General features: G+C 39.3%; 1 protein-coding gene across 1 annotated transcript in view; it reads left to right on the top strand.

The window, feature by feature from the left end:
* C1H1orf185 (chromosome 1 C1orf185 homolog) overlaps positions 1-17,195 on the top strand; it is a 98,738-nt gene that overhangs the window by 68,332 nt on the left and 13,211 nt on the right. The window lies entirely within an intron of this gene.

Raw genomic sequence — 17,195 nt, 5'->3', positions numbered from 1 at the left:
AACCAGCCCACGCAACATAGCGAGACCCCATCTCCATAAAAATTTGATGCAGCTGGAAACCATCATTCTTAGCAAACTATCACAAGAATGGAAAACCAAACACCGCATGTTCTCACTCATAGGTGGGAACTGAACAATGAGATCACTTGGACTCGGGAAGGGGAACATCACACACCGGGGCCTATCATGGGGAGGGGGGAGGGATTGCATTGGGAGTTATACCTGATGTAAATGACGAGTTGATGGGTGCTGACGAGTTGATAGGTGCAGCACAGCAACATGGCACAAGTATACATATGTAACAAACCTGCACGTTATGCACATGTACCCTAGAACTTAAAGTATAATAATAATAAAAAATAATAAATAAATAAAATAAAAAAGTAGTTGGATGTAGTGGCTCACGCCTACAGTCCTGGTTGTTCAGGAGGCTGAGGCAGGAGGATCCTTTAAGTACAGGAATTTGAAGTTGCGGTGAGCTATGACGGCGCCACTGCACTCCAGCCTGGGTGACAGAGCAAGACCCTGTCTCAAAAACAAACACTTTTGTTGAGTACTTTATATACGCCAGCACTAGTTTTGCCACTGAGGCTATATAAACAAATAAGATATGAACCCAGCCCTAGATGAGCTCAAAATCAGTAAAGAAGAAAAATATATAAACTAAATAAGTACAACATCATATGATAAGAGCTCACAAAGCTGAAGAAGTGCAGACAAAAGAGGCTGAATTGAGGAAGGCTTCACAGAGAAGACATTTCAAACCGGGTTTTAAGAAATGAAGAGAAGTTTGTCAGGAAGAAAGAGAACAAAGGACGTCTCATGTTCAAAGGCTTGTGGCTATGAAAGGAAGCAATATATTCAATGAAAGTGTTATAATGTTTGAAGCCTAGGATTCAGAAGAGAGTGGTGGAAAAAGACGCTGGGGATGAGATTGCGATGAGCTTCATTTGCATCCTAAGGATTTTGGATTTTCCCCTTAGGCTGCACAGAACCACTGAAGGATTATAGGAATATGGTCAAGAGCATTGTCTGTAGAGCCAGATTACAGATTTCAATTCTGGCTGTACCACCAATAGCTGTATAATGTTAGGCAAGTTACTTAACTTCTCTATGTCTCAGTTTCCTCGTCTGCAAAATAAAGATAATATTACCTCCATAGAGTTGTTGTGGGATTAAAGAATTATTATGTGAAAAAGCACTCAGAATAGTGCCTGATCCTGTAGTGAGCACCGTACAATTCTATTATTTTTACTGGAAGATTTTAAGCAGGTGGATGTAAACATCGAATTAATTCTAAAGGTTATTTCCTCTGACTTTCGAATGAAGGACAGTTTGCAATAGAGATTGCATTGCAGAGAAAAATTGTTTCTGTGTATGCATTTAATATTAATTTATTCAGTATTCATCATGTACTAGGTATTTTGCTAAGTACTAATGATATAATAATACCACCATACTTAACGATGTATAGACACAAATAGACAACTACAAGTGTCATGAATGCAATTTTAATTAGGTTGTTTATTATTCATTCAACAAATATGTAAGAAGTGCTTATACGCCAGGCATTGTGTCAGGCCACTGGGAATTTGGAGGTGAACAAGGGAGATAGTAGCCCCTGCTTTTATGAAATTTTTAGTGTAGTGGGAGAGAGAAATAACGCACAAGTAAACACAAAATATTATTCAGGATTCTTTTTAATTATTTATTTTTTAATTGATAAACATTGCATATATTTATCATGTACAACATGATGTTTTGAAATATGTGTACTTTGTGGAATGGCTAAATCATGTTAATTAACACGTGTGTTATCTCAAATACTTGTCATTTTTTTGTGGTGAGAACGCTTAAAATCTACTCTCCTAGAGATTTTCAACACTACAATACATTATTAACTATAATCACCATGTTGTACAATAGATTCCTTGAATCTATTCCTCCTAACTAACTGAAATTTTGTATCCTTTGAGCGACATCTCCTCTGTCACCCTGCCACCCCCAGTCCCTGGTATCCTGCCACCCTAGCCCACCATTCTACTGTCTGCTTCTACGAGTTCAACTTTTTTCGATTCCACATAGGAGTGAAATCATAGGGTATTTGTCTTTCTGTGCCTGGTTTCTTTCGCTTAATGTGATGTCCTCCAGGTTCATCCAGGTTGTCGCAAATGACAAAGTTTCCTTCTTTCTTAAGGCTGTTATTCAGGATCCTTGATATTCAGTGACAGGGACCTCATTCAAACTACAATAAGAAAAAAAGTAGTATAAAAAGAATAAGGTAGTGTCCACCTCAGCCAGGCAATTCCAGTATGAAAGAACTCTTTCGTATCGTCCCTCTTTTTATTAATTCCTGCCTCTGTACTGGCTTCTTCCTCTTCTACTACAGGCAGACTTCTATGGGGCAGGAGGATAAAATGATAACAAAAATAGGTTTAATATAATAAAAAACTAGAGATTGATTTCTAACAAAAACTTTTATTGTGAAATATGACATACATGCAGAACAATATATATACACATACACACATACACAGGCAATTTAAATAATACATGGATTTTTTATACTCACTACCCAGAATAAAAATAGAATATTACCAGTACCTTTGAGATATTCTGAGTGTTATATATCTGTCACACCTCCAACTCCCACCCTCCACTAAAGGAACCACTGTCCTGTAGTTGCAGTTAATTATTTCCTTACTTTGCCCTATAGTTTTGCCATAAATATTACAGAATAATATATTATTAAATTTCATGTGTTTTGAACTCCATATCTAATCTTTCCTTTTTTGTGCAGTATTGCATTTCTGAGATTCATCTAGTTGATGTACATAGCCATAGTTCATTGCTTTTACTGTTATTTGGTATTCCATTGTGTGAAAATACCAACTTTTCTGTGATTTACATTAAGTTTGGGGTTGTTTTAAGTTGTTCCTCTATGAAATCTTTATAGGGGCTACACTTAAGAGTAGAATTGCTGCATTATGGGGTCAGTGTATATTCAACCTTATTAGATAATCTCAAATTGTTTTCCAAAGTAGCTGTGTCAATATACGTTCCCCCAAAACATATGTAAGTGCACAGATTACTTCATATTTTCAACAATCTTGACATTTACAGGCTTCTACATTTTTGACAATCTAATGGATGTGTAATGGCATCTGTAGTCTTCATACCTAATTTTTTTCAAGCCATTGTATATTCACAGCAAAATTGAGCAGAAAGTGCAGAGTCCCTCTGTATTCTTTTCCCCCACACAGGCACAGCCTCCCCAGCTATCCACATCCTGCACCAGAGAGGTGCATATGCTACCATTGATGAACCCACATTGATACATAATAATCCAAAATTCATAGGTTACAATAATGTTCACTTTTGATATTATGTAGTCCATGGGTTTTGACAAATGTACAATCATGTCTTTATTAGTATCATACAGAATAGTTCCATTATCCTAAAAGTCCTCTGTGCTTCTCTGATTTATCCCTCCCTCTACTCTAACCCCTGGCAACCCCTGATCGTTTTAGTGTTTCCATAGTTTTTGCCTTTCCTAGAATAGGCACAGTTGTCATGTAGTTGGAATCACACAGTACGTAGTCTTTTCATATTGGCTGCTTTCACTTAGCAATGTGCATTTAAGCTTTCTCCATGTATTTTCATGGCTCGATGGCCTGTCTTAGTCTGTTTTCTGTTGCTTATACCAGAATACCTGAAACTGGGTAATTTGTAAAAAATGAAATGTATTTCTTACAGTCTGGAGTTTGGAAGTCTAAGGTCAAGGAGGGACACATCTGGTGAGAGCCTTCTTGCTGGTAGGATTTCTGCAAAGTCCTGAGGTGGCATAGGGCATCACATGGTGAAGGGGCTGAATGTGCTAGTTCGAGTCTCTTGACTTCTTAGAAAGCCACTAGTCTCAATCCTGGGATAACCCATTAATCTGTTAATCCATTAAACCATTAATGGATTAATCTATTTATGACCCAATCACTTCTTAAAGGCCCCACCTTCTGAATACTGCCACATTGTGGATTAAGTTTCAACATGAGTTTTGGAAGGACAAACATTGAAACTATAACCTAGCCTATTTCTTTTTAGCACGGAATAATATTCCATTGTGTGGGTATGCCATAGTTTATTTATCCACTCACCTGTGGAAGGACATTTTCGTTTTTTCCAAGTTTTGGCAATTATGAATAAAGTTACTATAAACATATGTGTGGAGGTTTTGTATAAACGTAAATTTTCAACTTATTTGCATAAATACCAGGGAACACAATTATGGATCTTATGGTACAAATGTGTGTAGTTCTATAAGAAAATGCCAATTTTTCTTTTTCTCCCAAACTATATCAGTCTGCATTTCCACCTGCAATGTATGAGAGTTCCCGTTGCTCCACATTCTCACCAGCATTTGTTGTTGTCAGTGTTTTGGAGTTTCACCATTCTAATAGATGTGTAGTGGTATCTCATTTTAATTTGCAATTCCCTCGTAACATGTGATGTTGAACCTCTTTTCATGTGCTTATTTGCTATCTGTATATATTCTTTGATGAGACAGCTGTTCAGATCTTTCATTTATTTTTAATTGGGTTATTCATTTTCTTATTGCTGAATTTTAAAGAACGTAAGTATATTTAAGTTATAAAGAACTTATATATAACAAGTTTAAAATATATATTTTATACACATACACACACACACATATATATATACACACACACATTATATATATATAAAGAGCAATAATCCTTTATCGGACATGTCCTTTGCAAATATTTTTTCCCAGCCCATGGCTTGTATCTCTTTGTATTTCACTGCAGTTTCAATTTGTATTTTTCTGCTAATAAATGAGATGATTGTCTTTTCAAAAGTTCGAAAGTACATCGGGGCTAGGCGTGGTGGTTCACATCTATAATCCTAGCGCTTTGGGAGGCAGAGGCGGGCAGATCCCTTGAGCTCAGGAGTTCGAGACCGGCCTAACCAACATAGCAAGAGCCTGTCTCCAAAAAAAAAACAAAAGTGTATTGGCCATTTTGGTTTCCTCTTATGTAAAATGTTTGTTATCTTTTATTATTAGATTATTTGCCTGTTTATTATGAAACTTTGAAAGAGTTATTTATTTGGGATATCTAATCCTCTTTCACTTATGTAAATTTAAACGTTTTCATCCATTTTTTTACTGCTCTTTGCACTTCTTTTTTTTTTTTTTCTGAGACGGAGTTTCACTCTTTTCTCCCAGGCTGGAATGCAGTAGTGTGATCTTGGCTCACTGCAGCCTCCGCCTCCTGGGTTCATGCAATTCTTCTGCTTCAGCCTCCCAAGTATCTGGGATTACAGGCTCCCGCCACCACGCCCAGCTAATTTTTGTATTTTTAGTTGAGACAGAGTTTCACCATGTTGGCCAGGCTGGTCTGGAACTCCTGACCTCAGGTGATCCACCTGCCTTGGCATCCCAAAGTCCTGGGATTACTTACAAGTGTGAGCCACCAAGTCCAGTCAATTTTTCTTTCCTTTTCTTTTCTTTTTTTTTTTTTTTTTGAGACGGATCTCACTCTGTTGCCCAGGTAACTGCACTCCAACCTCCAGAGTTCACATGATTCTCCTGCCTCAGCTTCTGGAGTAGCTGGGATTATAGGTGCCCGCCACCATGCCCTGCAAATTTTTGTATTTTTAGTGGAGATGGGGTTTTGCCATGTTGGTCAGCCTGGTCTTGAACTCCTGGCCTCAAGTGATCTGCCCACCTCGGCCTTCCAAAGTGCTGGAATTATAGGCATGAGCCTCTGTACCTGGCCTCTTTGCACTATTTTAAAGGTGTGTTTTTGTTGCAGGGCAGCCGCCTCAAAACTGGGGCTTAGCCTAGGAGGAAGCCAGGAAAGAATTCAAGGGCAAACTGGTGGTGTTGGACAGCAAACTTTTGTTGAACATTACTGCTCTTTGCAGAGCGGGGCTAATTCGTAGGCAGCACATCCAGAGACAGCAATCTATGGGCTCTTATCAACTGTGATTATACTCAGTAAACCTACATTCAATTACATGCAAATTAAGGGATGGATCAATGCAAATGGAAGAATGGATTACTTAGAACTTTCTAGGAAAGGGGCACTAATATCTGAGTCATTGCCATGGAAAGTGGTGATAACTTCTGGGTCACTGCCATGGCACTGGTCGTAGTATCTTATGTTAATGAGCAATGAAGGCAGCTAGGGATGGCTTTTGTCACCATCTGCTGGTTCCTATGGGTTTCTTCACTTTATTCTGTCTGGACAAGATCCTGTTTTGGTCAGTAGTATTGTGACCAGAAAACAAGTCCTGCCGGTTTCCTAACCTTATCCCACCTCAGAGATTACTCTTCCTTAATCTTAAAGGGCCTGTGGAAGGGCAGAGACCCATCTGCTGTAACTGCTTCTTGCTCGTTTTATGGGTATAGGCCCTTCCTAGCATTGGAGTGGTAAAAATCTCTGGATACCTTATCCAAGGGGCCCAACAGTAAGGTGTTTTTATTTTCCAGGTCAAAAGATGGGATGGGTTGGAAGCCTTGTGCCAGTATCATCTTTATGTGGAATCTAGAAAGTATAAACTTTACTAGGACGTTAAACAAGAAAAGAAATTAGAAGGAAGAGAAAAATTAATGCTCCTATGCCCACCCATGGCATCACATTATCTATTTATGTATTTGTGAAATAATAGTTTTCAGTCTTTTAGGGGGTTACAAACATCAGTCTGGTATCCTCCTCTTAGGCTTGTGAGGACTTATAAGAAACAGGCTTAATCCTGGACATATATCCAGGTAGTGATTCCCTTGAAGTTTAATAGCAGTAGGGTTTTTAGTTTCAAGTTTTTAGTACGACTAAGTCTTCCAGGAGGAGGCAATACTTTATTTCTATATTCTTGAAAGGCCTTGTGAACCTATCCTAAGTTATAAAGGGGGCATAGTGCTGGATTATAGGAATGAGTCACCATGACTAGCTTATAATTAACTTTATAGAAGCCTTGCACATCTTATTTTGTTACCAATCTATGGGCATTCTGTCTGACATGCATAGAAGCCAATACTATGGCACCAGTTTTGAGGAAAAAAAAGCTTCATTGCAAGGTCGACTGGGCAAGGAGTTAGAAGGCAATGCTCAAATATGCCACACTAAGCTGGGGCTGGGAGCAGATCTGAAAGGCAGACAGTAACTATGAAGGAGATAGAAAAATGCAACAAGGCTTGATCTGATTGGATCCCAAAGAGGAGGTGCCAGGTCCTTGGGTTTTAAATTTGTACTTCAGCAAAACAGGAGCTAGATGCAGTGGCTCATACTTGTAATCCCAGCACTTTGGGATGCTGAGGTGGGTGGATCGCTTGAGCTCAGGAGTTCAAGACCAGCCTGGACAACATAGCGAGACCTCAGCTCTAAAATCAAAAAACAAAAATAGGGCACCCCTTCACTTCTTAATTGGGTCCCTGTTCCTCAACTCAAGTTACTTAGATTCTGCACGTGGTTAACTTTCCATTCTAATCACCTCTGGGTCACATATCAGGCATGATTGGTTCATCTAGGTATGCTCAAGTGTGACTTGCAACCTGAGCCCACTGCAACTGAGAAACTCATTATTTTGTTACAATTGCTACTGACAAAGTTTAACCAGAGTTAACTGGTTCTATGATTACATTGTTAGTTTTTATTTCTGGAATTTTTTTGAGACAAGGTCTTGCTCTGTTGCCCAGGCTGGAGTGCAGTGGCACAATCACAGGTCACTGTAATCTTGAACTCCTGGACTCAAAGGATCCTCCCACCTCAGCCTCCTGAGTAGCTGGAGCTATAGATACACACCACTATGTCCACTTAAAAAAAAAAAAAATTGTAGAGATAGAGTCTTGCTGTGTTGCCCAGGCTAATCTCGAACTCCTGGGCTCAAGTGAGCCTCCTGCCTCAGTCTCCCAATGTGCTGATTACAGGTGTGAGCCACTGCACCCAACTCCTATTACTGAAATATTTATATACTTGTGCTTTTGTGAAATGATTTTAAGTAAACTTTTAATTTTAGAATAATCTATGATTTATAGAGAAGTCATAAAGATAATATAAAATTTTCCTATACCCTTCACCCAGTTTTCCTCCAGTGCTAAAATCTTAAGTTACCATAGTACATTTGTCAAAACTAAGAAACCAACACTGGTACATTATTATTAACTAAACTCCAGATGTTATTTAGATTTCACCAGCTTTTACATGAGTGTACTTTTGCTATTTCAGGACCTAATCCAGGATCCTACATTGCCTTTGTCTCTTTAATTTCCTCTGCTCTGTGACTGTATCTCCATCTTTCTTGTTTAATCTGACCTTTACAGTTTTGAGGAGTGCTGGTCATGTTTGTAAAATGTCCCTTAATTGGGGTTTGTTTAATTTTTTTTCATTATTTATAACTTGGGTTATGGATTTTGTAGAAGAATGCCACTAAAGTGAAATTAATGTGATTTTAAAAATATTTTATTGATACAATTTTTAAAATATTTTGAGATTAATTACCTATAATAGAATGCAAAGAATTTAGATACTCCACTTAATGAACATTGACAACTGTGTATACATTCAACCAACACCTAAAACAAACTACAGAACATTTTAATCATCTAAGAAAATTCTCTCTTGTCTCCTTTCCAGTCAATTCCTCTACCCATCCCAGGTATCAGCTTTCTGATTTTTTGTCTGTTTTTTTTTTGAGATGGAGTTTCTCTCTTGTCGCCCAGGCTGGAGTGCAGTGGTGCCGTCTCAGCTCACTGCAACTTCTGCCTCCTGGGTTCAAGCGATTCTCCTGCCTCAGCCTCCAGAGTAGCTAGGACTACAGACACATGTCACCAAACCCAGCTAATTTTGTATTTTTAATAGAGACGGGGTTTCACCATGTTGGCCAGGCTGGTCTCGACGACCTGACCTCGGGTGATCCACCCGCCTCGGCCTCCCAAAGTGCTGGGATTATAGGCATGAGCCACTGCACCCAGCAACTTTCTGATTTCTGACAATGTTTAGTTTTTATCTGTTCCAAAATTACATATAAATTAAATTATATCTTTTCTGTCTGACTACTCTCACTTAATAAAAGTTTTGGGGTTCACCCATGTTATTGTGTGTGTTAGAACTTTGTTCTTTCTATTGATAAGTGGTAGTTCATTATAAGAACATTTTATTTATGCATTCTCTTGTTGATGGATATTGGGTTGTTTTTAGTTTTTGACTACTATAAATAAGGCTACTCTAAACAACCACATACTTTCAGTGAACATATATTTTCATTTCTTTTATTATTATTATTATTTTGTATCGAGACGGAGCCTCGCTCTGTCGCCCAGGCTGGAGTGCATTGACCTGATCTCAGCTCACTGCAAGCTCCCGGGTTCACGCCATTTTCCTGACTCAGCCTCCTCAGTAGCTGGGACTACAGGCACCCGCCACTGCGCCCGGCTAATTTTTTGTATTTTTAGTAGAGACAGGGTTTCACTGTGTTAGTCAGGATGGTCTCAATCTCCTGACCTTGTGATCTGCCTCCGTTGGCCTCTCAAAGTGATGGGATTACAGGCGTGAGCCATGGCCCCTGGGCCATTTTTCTTTCTTTCTTTCTTTTTTTATTTTTTGAGACAGAGTTTTACTCAGTCACCCAGGCTGGAATGTAGTTGCATGATCTCAGCTCACTGCAACCTCCACCTCCCGGGTTCAAGCGATTCTCCTGCCTCAGCCTCCCAAGTACTGGGACTACAGGTGCATGCCACCACGCCCAGCTAATTTTTTGTATTTTTAGTAAAGATCAGGTTTCACCATGTTGGCCAGAATGGACTAGAACTCTTGACCTCTAGTGATCCGCCCGCCTTGGCCTCCCGAAGTGCTGGAATTACAAGCGTGAGCCACCATGCCCAGCCTATACTTTGATTTTTCATGGGAAAGTACCTGAACATGGAATTGTCAAGGCTTGGGGTGACATATATGTAACTTTATAAGAAACTGCTGAGCAGGTTTCCAAAGTGATTGTAACTTATTTCACTCCCACCAGCAATAAGTGAGAGTTTCAATTGTTCCATGTACTTGCCAACAAATGGTGTTGTCATTAGTGTTTTCAATTTTAGCTATTTTAGTGGGTATAAAATGGCATTTAAATGCGCTTTTAGGCCAGGCACAGTGGCTCACTCCTGTAATCCCTGCACTTTGGGAGGCCGAGGTGGGCAGATCACCTGAGGTCAGGAATTCAAGATCAGCCTGGCTGGTATGGCAAACTCCCATCTCTACTGAAAACAAAACAAAACAAAACAAAATTATCTGAGTGTGGTGGTGCTTGCCTGTAATCCCAGCTACTTGGGAGGCTGAGGCAGGAGAATTGCTTGAATTTGGGAGGCAGAGGTTGCAGCGAGCAGAGACTGCGCCACTGCACTCCAGCCTGGGTGACAGAGCAAGACTTCGCCTCAAAAAATTAAATTAAAATAAAATAAAATCACTTTTAATTTATATTTCCCTGATGACTAAAGACGGTGAGCTTGTTGGCTAGCTGAATATATTTGTATATATGACCTGCTTGTTTCAGTCTTTTACCCACTTTTTAAATTGGAATGTTGATTTTGTTTTGTTTGCTTTTTTTTTTTTTTTTTTTTTTTTGAGATGGAGTCTGGCTCTGTCACCCAGGCTTGAGTGCAGTGGCACGATCTTGGCTCACTGCAACATCTGCTTTCCCAGTTCAAGTGATTCTCTTGCCTCAACCTCTCAAGTAGCTGGGATTACAGGAGCCTACCACCACACCTGGCTAATTTTTGCATTTTTAGTAGAGGCGGGGTTTCACCATGTTGGCCAGGCTGGTCTCAAACTCCTGACCTTAGTCAATCCGCCTGCCTCAGCCTCCCAAAGTGCTGGGATTATAGGTGTAAGCCACTGTGCCTGGCCACACAGCAAAATTTTTAAATTTTTTGTAAAGATGGGGTCTCAAACTCCTGGCCACAAGCGATCCTCTTCAGCCTCCCAGAGCACTGGGATTGAGTGTGAGCCACTGCACCCAGCCCCTGGTACTCTTTATACTCACTCTCTTCCTCCCTTTCCCTAGCTCCTGGCAACCAGTAATCTGTTGCCCATCTCTATAATTTTATCATTTCCAGAATGTTATATAAATGGAGTCATGTAGCATGTGGTCTTTTGACTTTTGGCTTTTCTTTTGAGATTGCAGTGGCACAATCATAGGTCACTGTAACCTTGAACTCATGGACTCAAGGGATCCTTCCACCTCAGCCTCCTGAGTAGCTTGGACTGCAAACATGTGCCACCATACCCCAAGAGACCCAGTTTAATACCTGTCTTATTCATTTCAGGCTGCTATAGCAAAAATAACATAGATTGGGTGGCTTAAACAACATTTAATTCCCTCAGTTTTGGAGGCTGAGAAGTCCAAGATCAAGAGCTGAAAGATCCGGTTCTGGTGAAGGCCCTCTTCCTGGTTTGAAGATGGCCTTTTTCTTGCTGTGTCTCCATATGGCAGGGAGCAGAGAGAGTACGAGCACACTTTCACATCTCTTCTTATAAAGGCACGAATTCCATTCATGAGAGTCCAAGTCCTCATGTCTTAATTACTTCCCAAAGGCTCCAACTCCTAATATCATCACACTGGGGGTTAAGATTTCAGTGTATGAATTTTGAGCTGACACATACATTCAGTTCGTAGTAATATCCATATGATCTCTCCAAGTTGCTGCATCAATAGTTGGTTCTTTTTCATGACTGAGTAGTGTAACATTGTGTGTTATGCTAATGATTAAACCACAGAGTTTAATCATTTATGCACTGAGGGATATTTGAGATATTTCCAGTTTGGAGCTGGCAAATAAAGGTGCCACAAACATTCATGTACAGGTTTTTCTGTAGAGATAAGTTTTCATTTCTCTAGAATAAATGCCCAGGAATGCAGTTTCTAGGTCGTATGGTGAGACCCAGAACCTGGCAGAGACACAAAACAAAAAGAAAACTTCAGGCCTATATCTTTGATGAACATTGATGCAAAAATCCTCAACAAAATACTGGCAAACCAAATCCAGAAGCACATGAGAAAGTTTATTCACCACAATTAAGTAGGCTTTATTCCTGCGATGCAAGGTTGGTTCACCCTATACAAATCAATAAATGTTATTCATCATATAAACAGAACTAAAGGCAAAAACCACTATGCACTTAATTTTTTAAGAAACTGTCAGCCTTTATTCCAAAATAACTGTCCCATTTTACATTTCCAACTGTAATGTATGAGAGATCCAGTTTCTTTCTTCCTTTTTTTTTAAAGAGACAAGGGCCTTGCTATGTTGCCCAGGCTAGACTCTTCACTCCTGGGCTCAAGTGATCCTCCCACTTCAGTCCCCTGAGTAGCTAACACTATAGACGTGTGCCACTACACTCCAAGAAATGCAGTTTCTAAGCATCCTTGTCAGCATTTGATACTATCTATATTATTTTAGTCATTTAAAAATACGTGTTTTCATGTATGATATATGTCTCCAACTTCATTCACTTGCAATGGATATCTCATTGTCCCAACACCATTTGGAGAAAAGTCTTTTTTCCCCATTCCATTGTCTCAGCACACTTATCGAAAATCAGTTGACTGCAAGTGTGAGTGTTTATTTCTGGACTCTCAGTTCTATGTCATTGATTTATATGTCTCATACCAATATCATACTGTCTTGATTATTGTAGCTTTGTAGTAAATTTTAATATCAGGAAGTGTGAGCCTTCCAGTTTTGTTCTTTTTCAAGATTATTTTGACTATCATAGTTTTACATCTTACATTTCTATGTTTAGTCCATTTTTAGTTAATTTTTTTTTCTTTTTTGAAACGGAGTTTTACTCTTCTCGCCCAGGCTGGAGTGCAATGGTGCTATCTTGGCTCACTGTAACCTCCGCCTCCCAGGTTCAAGTGATTCTCCTGCCTCAGCCTCCTGAGTAGCTGGGATTATAGGCATGCACCACCATGCCTGGCTAATTTTGTATTTTTAGTAGAGATAGGGCTTTCTCCATGTTGGTCAGGCTGGTCTTAAACTCCTGACCTCAGGTGATCTGCCCACCTTGGCCTCCAAAAATGCTGGGATTACAGGTGTGAGCCACCAAGTCCAACCATTAATTGTTTTGAATAAGGTGTGAGGTTTAGGTCAAGGTTCATTTTTGGCAGTACCCATGTCTAATTGTTCCAGTATTATTTGTTGAAAAAGTAAACACATTGAATTGCTTTGCTTTGCATCTGTGAATTGCTTTTGCAATTCTTCTCTCATTTATGGCAGTTCCTCCTCCTCCTCCTTTCTCCATTTTAGTCAGTGGTAAGAGCTACTGTAGATGTCTTCTCTCTTATGAAGGGTTTGTCACTTTCTGGAGTTTAGCTTTTTGTTTTATTTTTAAAAGATGATTATTGGCCAGGCTTGGTGGCTCACACCTGTAATCCTAGCACTGTGAGAAGCTGAGGCAGGAAGATCATTTGAGCGCAGGAGTCTGAGACCAGCCTAGACAACAAAGCAAGACATCATCTCTAGCAAAAAGAAAGAGTGAGAAAGACAGAGAAAGGAAGGAAGAAAAAAAATTTTTAAAAAGATAGTTAAGCTTATCCCTATTGCTTGTGTCATTAGAGTAAGAGCAATGGTCTTTTACAACTTTCTACTTTTAAACCTAAAATAAACAATGATTGGCCATGGATTGCTGTCCTGTAGAAATAGTCATTTTCTGGCTAGTTTATAGAAATGATCTCACTGCTGCCACACTACTAAATGCTTTGGTTGACACCACCCATTGGAGTGTAATGACCAGTGGTCCAAGAGCACCTCGGTTCCCCCAGCAAAGTGAATTCCCAACCTTGAGCCAGAGAGCAAAGTCGGGGCCCAGTACAAGTCCCTTAGAGTTAGAGCACACAGTCTAAGAATTGGGAGCTGAGGATTGGCCCCTTAAAATATTCCAGAAATGAAGCCAGTTAGTTGAATCTACCTTATACCACAATCAAACCCTCAAGGTCATCAAATAGGAGAAGGGGAAAAAGAAAACATCCACAGATCAGCAACCTCAGAGATTGATGGTAGATAAACCCACAGTGCAAAAACCCTGATAATTCAAAAAGCCAGAGAGCCTTCTTTCCTCCAAATGACCATATCACCTCTTCAGCAAAGGTTCTGAACCAGGCTGAGATGGCTGAGATGACAGAAATATAATTCAGAATATGAATAGTAATGAAGATTACTGAGCTACAGAAGTGCATTGAAACCCAGTGCAAGGAAGCTAAAAGTCATGATAAAATGATGCAGGAGCTGACAGACAAAATAGCCAGTATAGAGAAGAACCTCACAAACCTGATAGAGCTGAAAAACACACTACATGAATTTCATAATGCAATCACAAGTATTAATAGCAGAATAGACTAAGCAGAGGAAAGAATCTCAGAGCTTGAAGATGGGCTTTCTGAAATTAGTCAACAAGAATAGAGAAAAAAGAATGAATAAAACTTCTGAGAAATATGGGATTATGTAAAGAGACCTAATTTATGATTCATTGGTATCCCCAAAAGAGATGGGGAGAATGGAACCAGTGTGGAAAATATATTTCAGGATATAATCCATCTCTTTCAGGGAAATACAGAGAACTCCAGTGAGATACTTCACAAGAATATTATCCCCGAGACACATAATCATTGAATTCTCCAAGGTCGAAATGAAAGAAAAATGTTAAAGGCAGCTAGAGAGAAAGGTCAGGCCACCTACAAAGGGAAGCCCATCAGACTAACTACAGACCTCTCAAAAGAAACCCTACAAGTCAGAAGAGATTGGGAGCCAATATTCAGCATTCTCAAAGACAAGAAATTCCAACCCAGAATTTCATATCTGGCCAAATTAAGCTTCATGAGCAAAGGAGAAATAAGATCCTTTTCAGACAAGCAAATTCTGAGAGAATTTGTTACCACCATATCTGCCTTATAAACACTCCTGGAGGAAGCACCAAATATGGAAAGGAAAGACCCTTACCAGCTACTACAAAAACACTGAAGTATACAGACCAGTGACACTATAAAGCAACCACGTAAGCAAGTCTGCAAAATAACCAGTTAACATAGTGATGGCAGGACAAATCCACACATATCAATATTAACCTTGAATGCAACTGGGTTACATGTCTTAATTAGAAGACACAGTAGCAAGCCGGAAAAAAAAGAAGCAAGACCCATTGATATGCTGTCTTCAAGAGACCCATCTCACATGCAACGATACACATAGGCTCAAAATAAAAGAATGATGAAAAATCTACCAAGTAAATGGAAAACAGAAAAAGCAGGGGTTGTAATCCTAGTTTCAGACAAAACAGACTTCAAACCAGCAAGTGTTTAAAAAAGACAAAGAAAGGCATTACTTAATAGTAAAGGGTTCAATTTAACAAGAAGATCTAACTATTCTAAATATCTATGCACCCAACACAAGAGCATCCAGATTCATAAAGCAAGTTCTTAGACACACCTTCAAAGAGACTTAGACTCCCACGCAATAGTAGTGGGAGAGTTTTACACCCTACTAACAATATTTGACAGATCAATGAGACAGAAAATTAGCAAAGACATTCAGGACCTGAACTCAGCACTGAATCAAATGGACTTGATAGACATCTGCAGAACTCTTCACCCAAAAACAACAGAATATACATTGTTCTCATTGCCACATGGCACGTATTCTAAAATCAATTACATAATCAGAAGTAAAACACTCTGGCTGGGTACAGTCACTCATGCCTGTAATCCTAGCACTTTGGGAGGCCAAAGCAGACAGTTTGAGACCAGCCTGGCCAACATGGTGAAACCCTGTCTCTACTAAAAATACAAAAATTAGCCAGGCATGGTGGCATGTGCCTATAATCCCATCTACTCAGGAGGTTGAGGCAGAAGAATCACTTGAACCTGGGAGTCAGAGGTTGCAGTGAGCTGAGATGGCACCACTGCACTCCAGCCTGGATGACACAGCAAGACTCTGTCAAAAAAAAAAAAAGAAAAAAAAAAAGTAGAACACTCCTCAGCAAATGCAAAAGAACAGAAATCCTAACAATCTATCTCTCAGACCAAAACACAATCAAATTAGAAACAGACTAAGAAATTCACTCAAAACTATATAATTACATGGAAATTAAATAAACTGCTCCTGAATGTCTTTTGGGTAAACAATGAAATTAAGGCAGAAATCAAGAAGTTCTTTGAAACTAATGAGATCAAAGGTGCAACATACCAGAATCTCTGGGACATAGCTAAGGCAGTATTAAAAGGGAAACTTATAGCACTAAACGCCCACATCAGCAAGTTAGAAAAATATGAAGTTAACAACCTAACATCAAACTAAAAGAACTAGAGAACCAAGAGCAAACAAATCCCAAAGCTAGCAGAAGACAAGAAAGAACCAAAATCAGAGCTGAACTGAAAGAGAATGAGACACACACACACACACACACACACACAAAATTCAAAAGATCAATGAATCCAGGAGTTGGTTTTCTGAAAAAAATAGTAAAATAGTCTGCTAGCTAGACTAGTAGAGAAGAAAAGAGATTGTTCAAATAAATACAACCATAAATGACAAGGGGGGTATTACCAGTGACCCATAGAAATACAAATAACCATCAGAGAATATTATGGACACCTCTATGCACATAACTAGAAAATCTAGAAGAAATGGATAAATTCCTGGATACATACACCTTCCTAAGACAACCAAGAAGAAATTTAATCACTGAACAGACCAATAATAAGTTGTGAGATTCAGTCAGTGATAAACAGGCTACCAACCAGAAAAAAACCCAGGACCAGATGGATTCATAGCTGAATTCTCCCAGATGTGCAAAGAAGAGCTAGTACCATTCCTTTTAAAACTATTCCAAAAAATTAAGGAGGAGGGACTCCTCCCTAACTCATTCTATGAGGCCAGCATCATCTTGATGCCAAAACCTGGCAGAGACACAAAACAAAAAGAAAACTTCAGGCCTATATCTTTGATGAACACTGATGCAAAAATCCTCAACAAAATACTGGCAAACCAAATCCAGCAGCACATGAGAAAACTTATTCACTGTGATCAAGTAGGCTTTATTCCTGGGATGCAAGGTTGGGTCAACATAAATCAATAAATGTGATTCATCATATAAACAGAACTAAAGAAAAAAAAACCACATGATTGGACTGGGCAC

The sequence above is a fragment of the Macaca fascicularis genome, chromosome 1, assembly GCF_037993035.2.
Source record: "Macaca fascicularis isolate 582-1 chromosome 1, T2T-MFA8v1.1".
In the NCBI taxonomy this organism is placed as follows: Eukaryota; Metazoa; Chordata; class Mammalia; order Primates; family Cercopithecidae; genus Macaca; species Macaca fascicularis.
The sequence above is the reverse complement of the archived record's forward strand: the minus strand, read 5'-3'. Positions and strand labels throughout refer to the sequence as shown.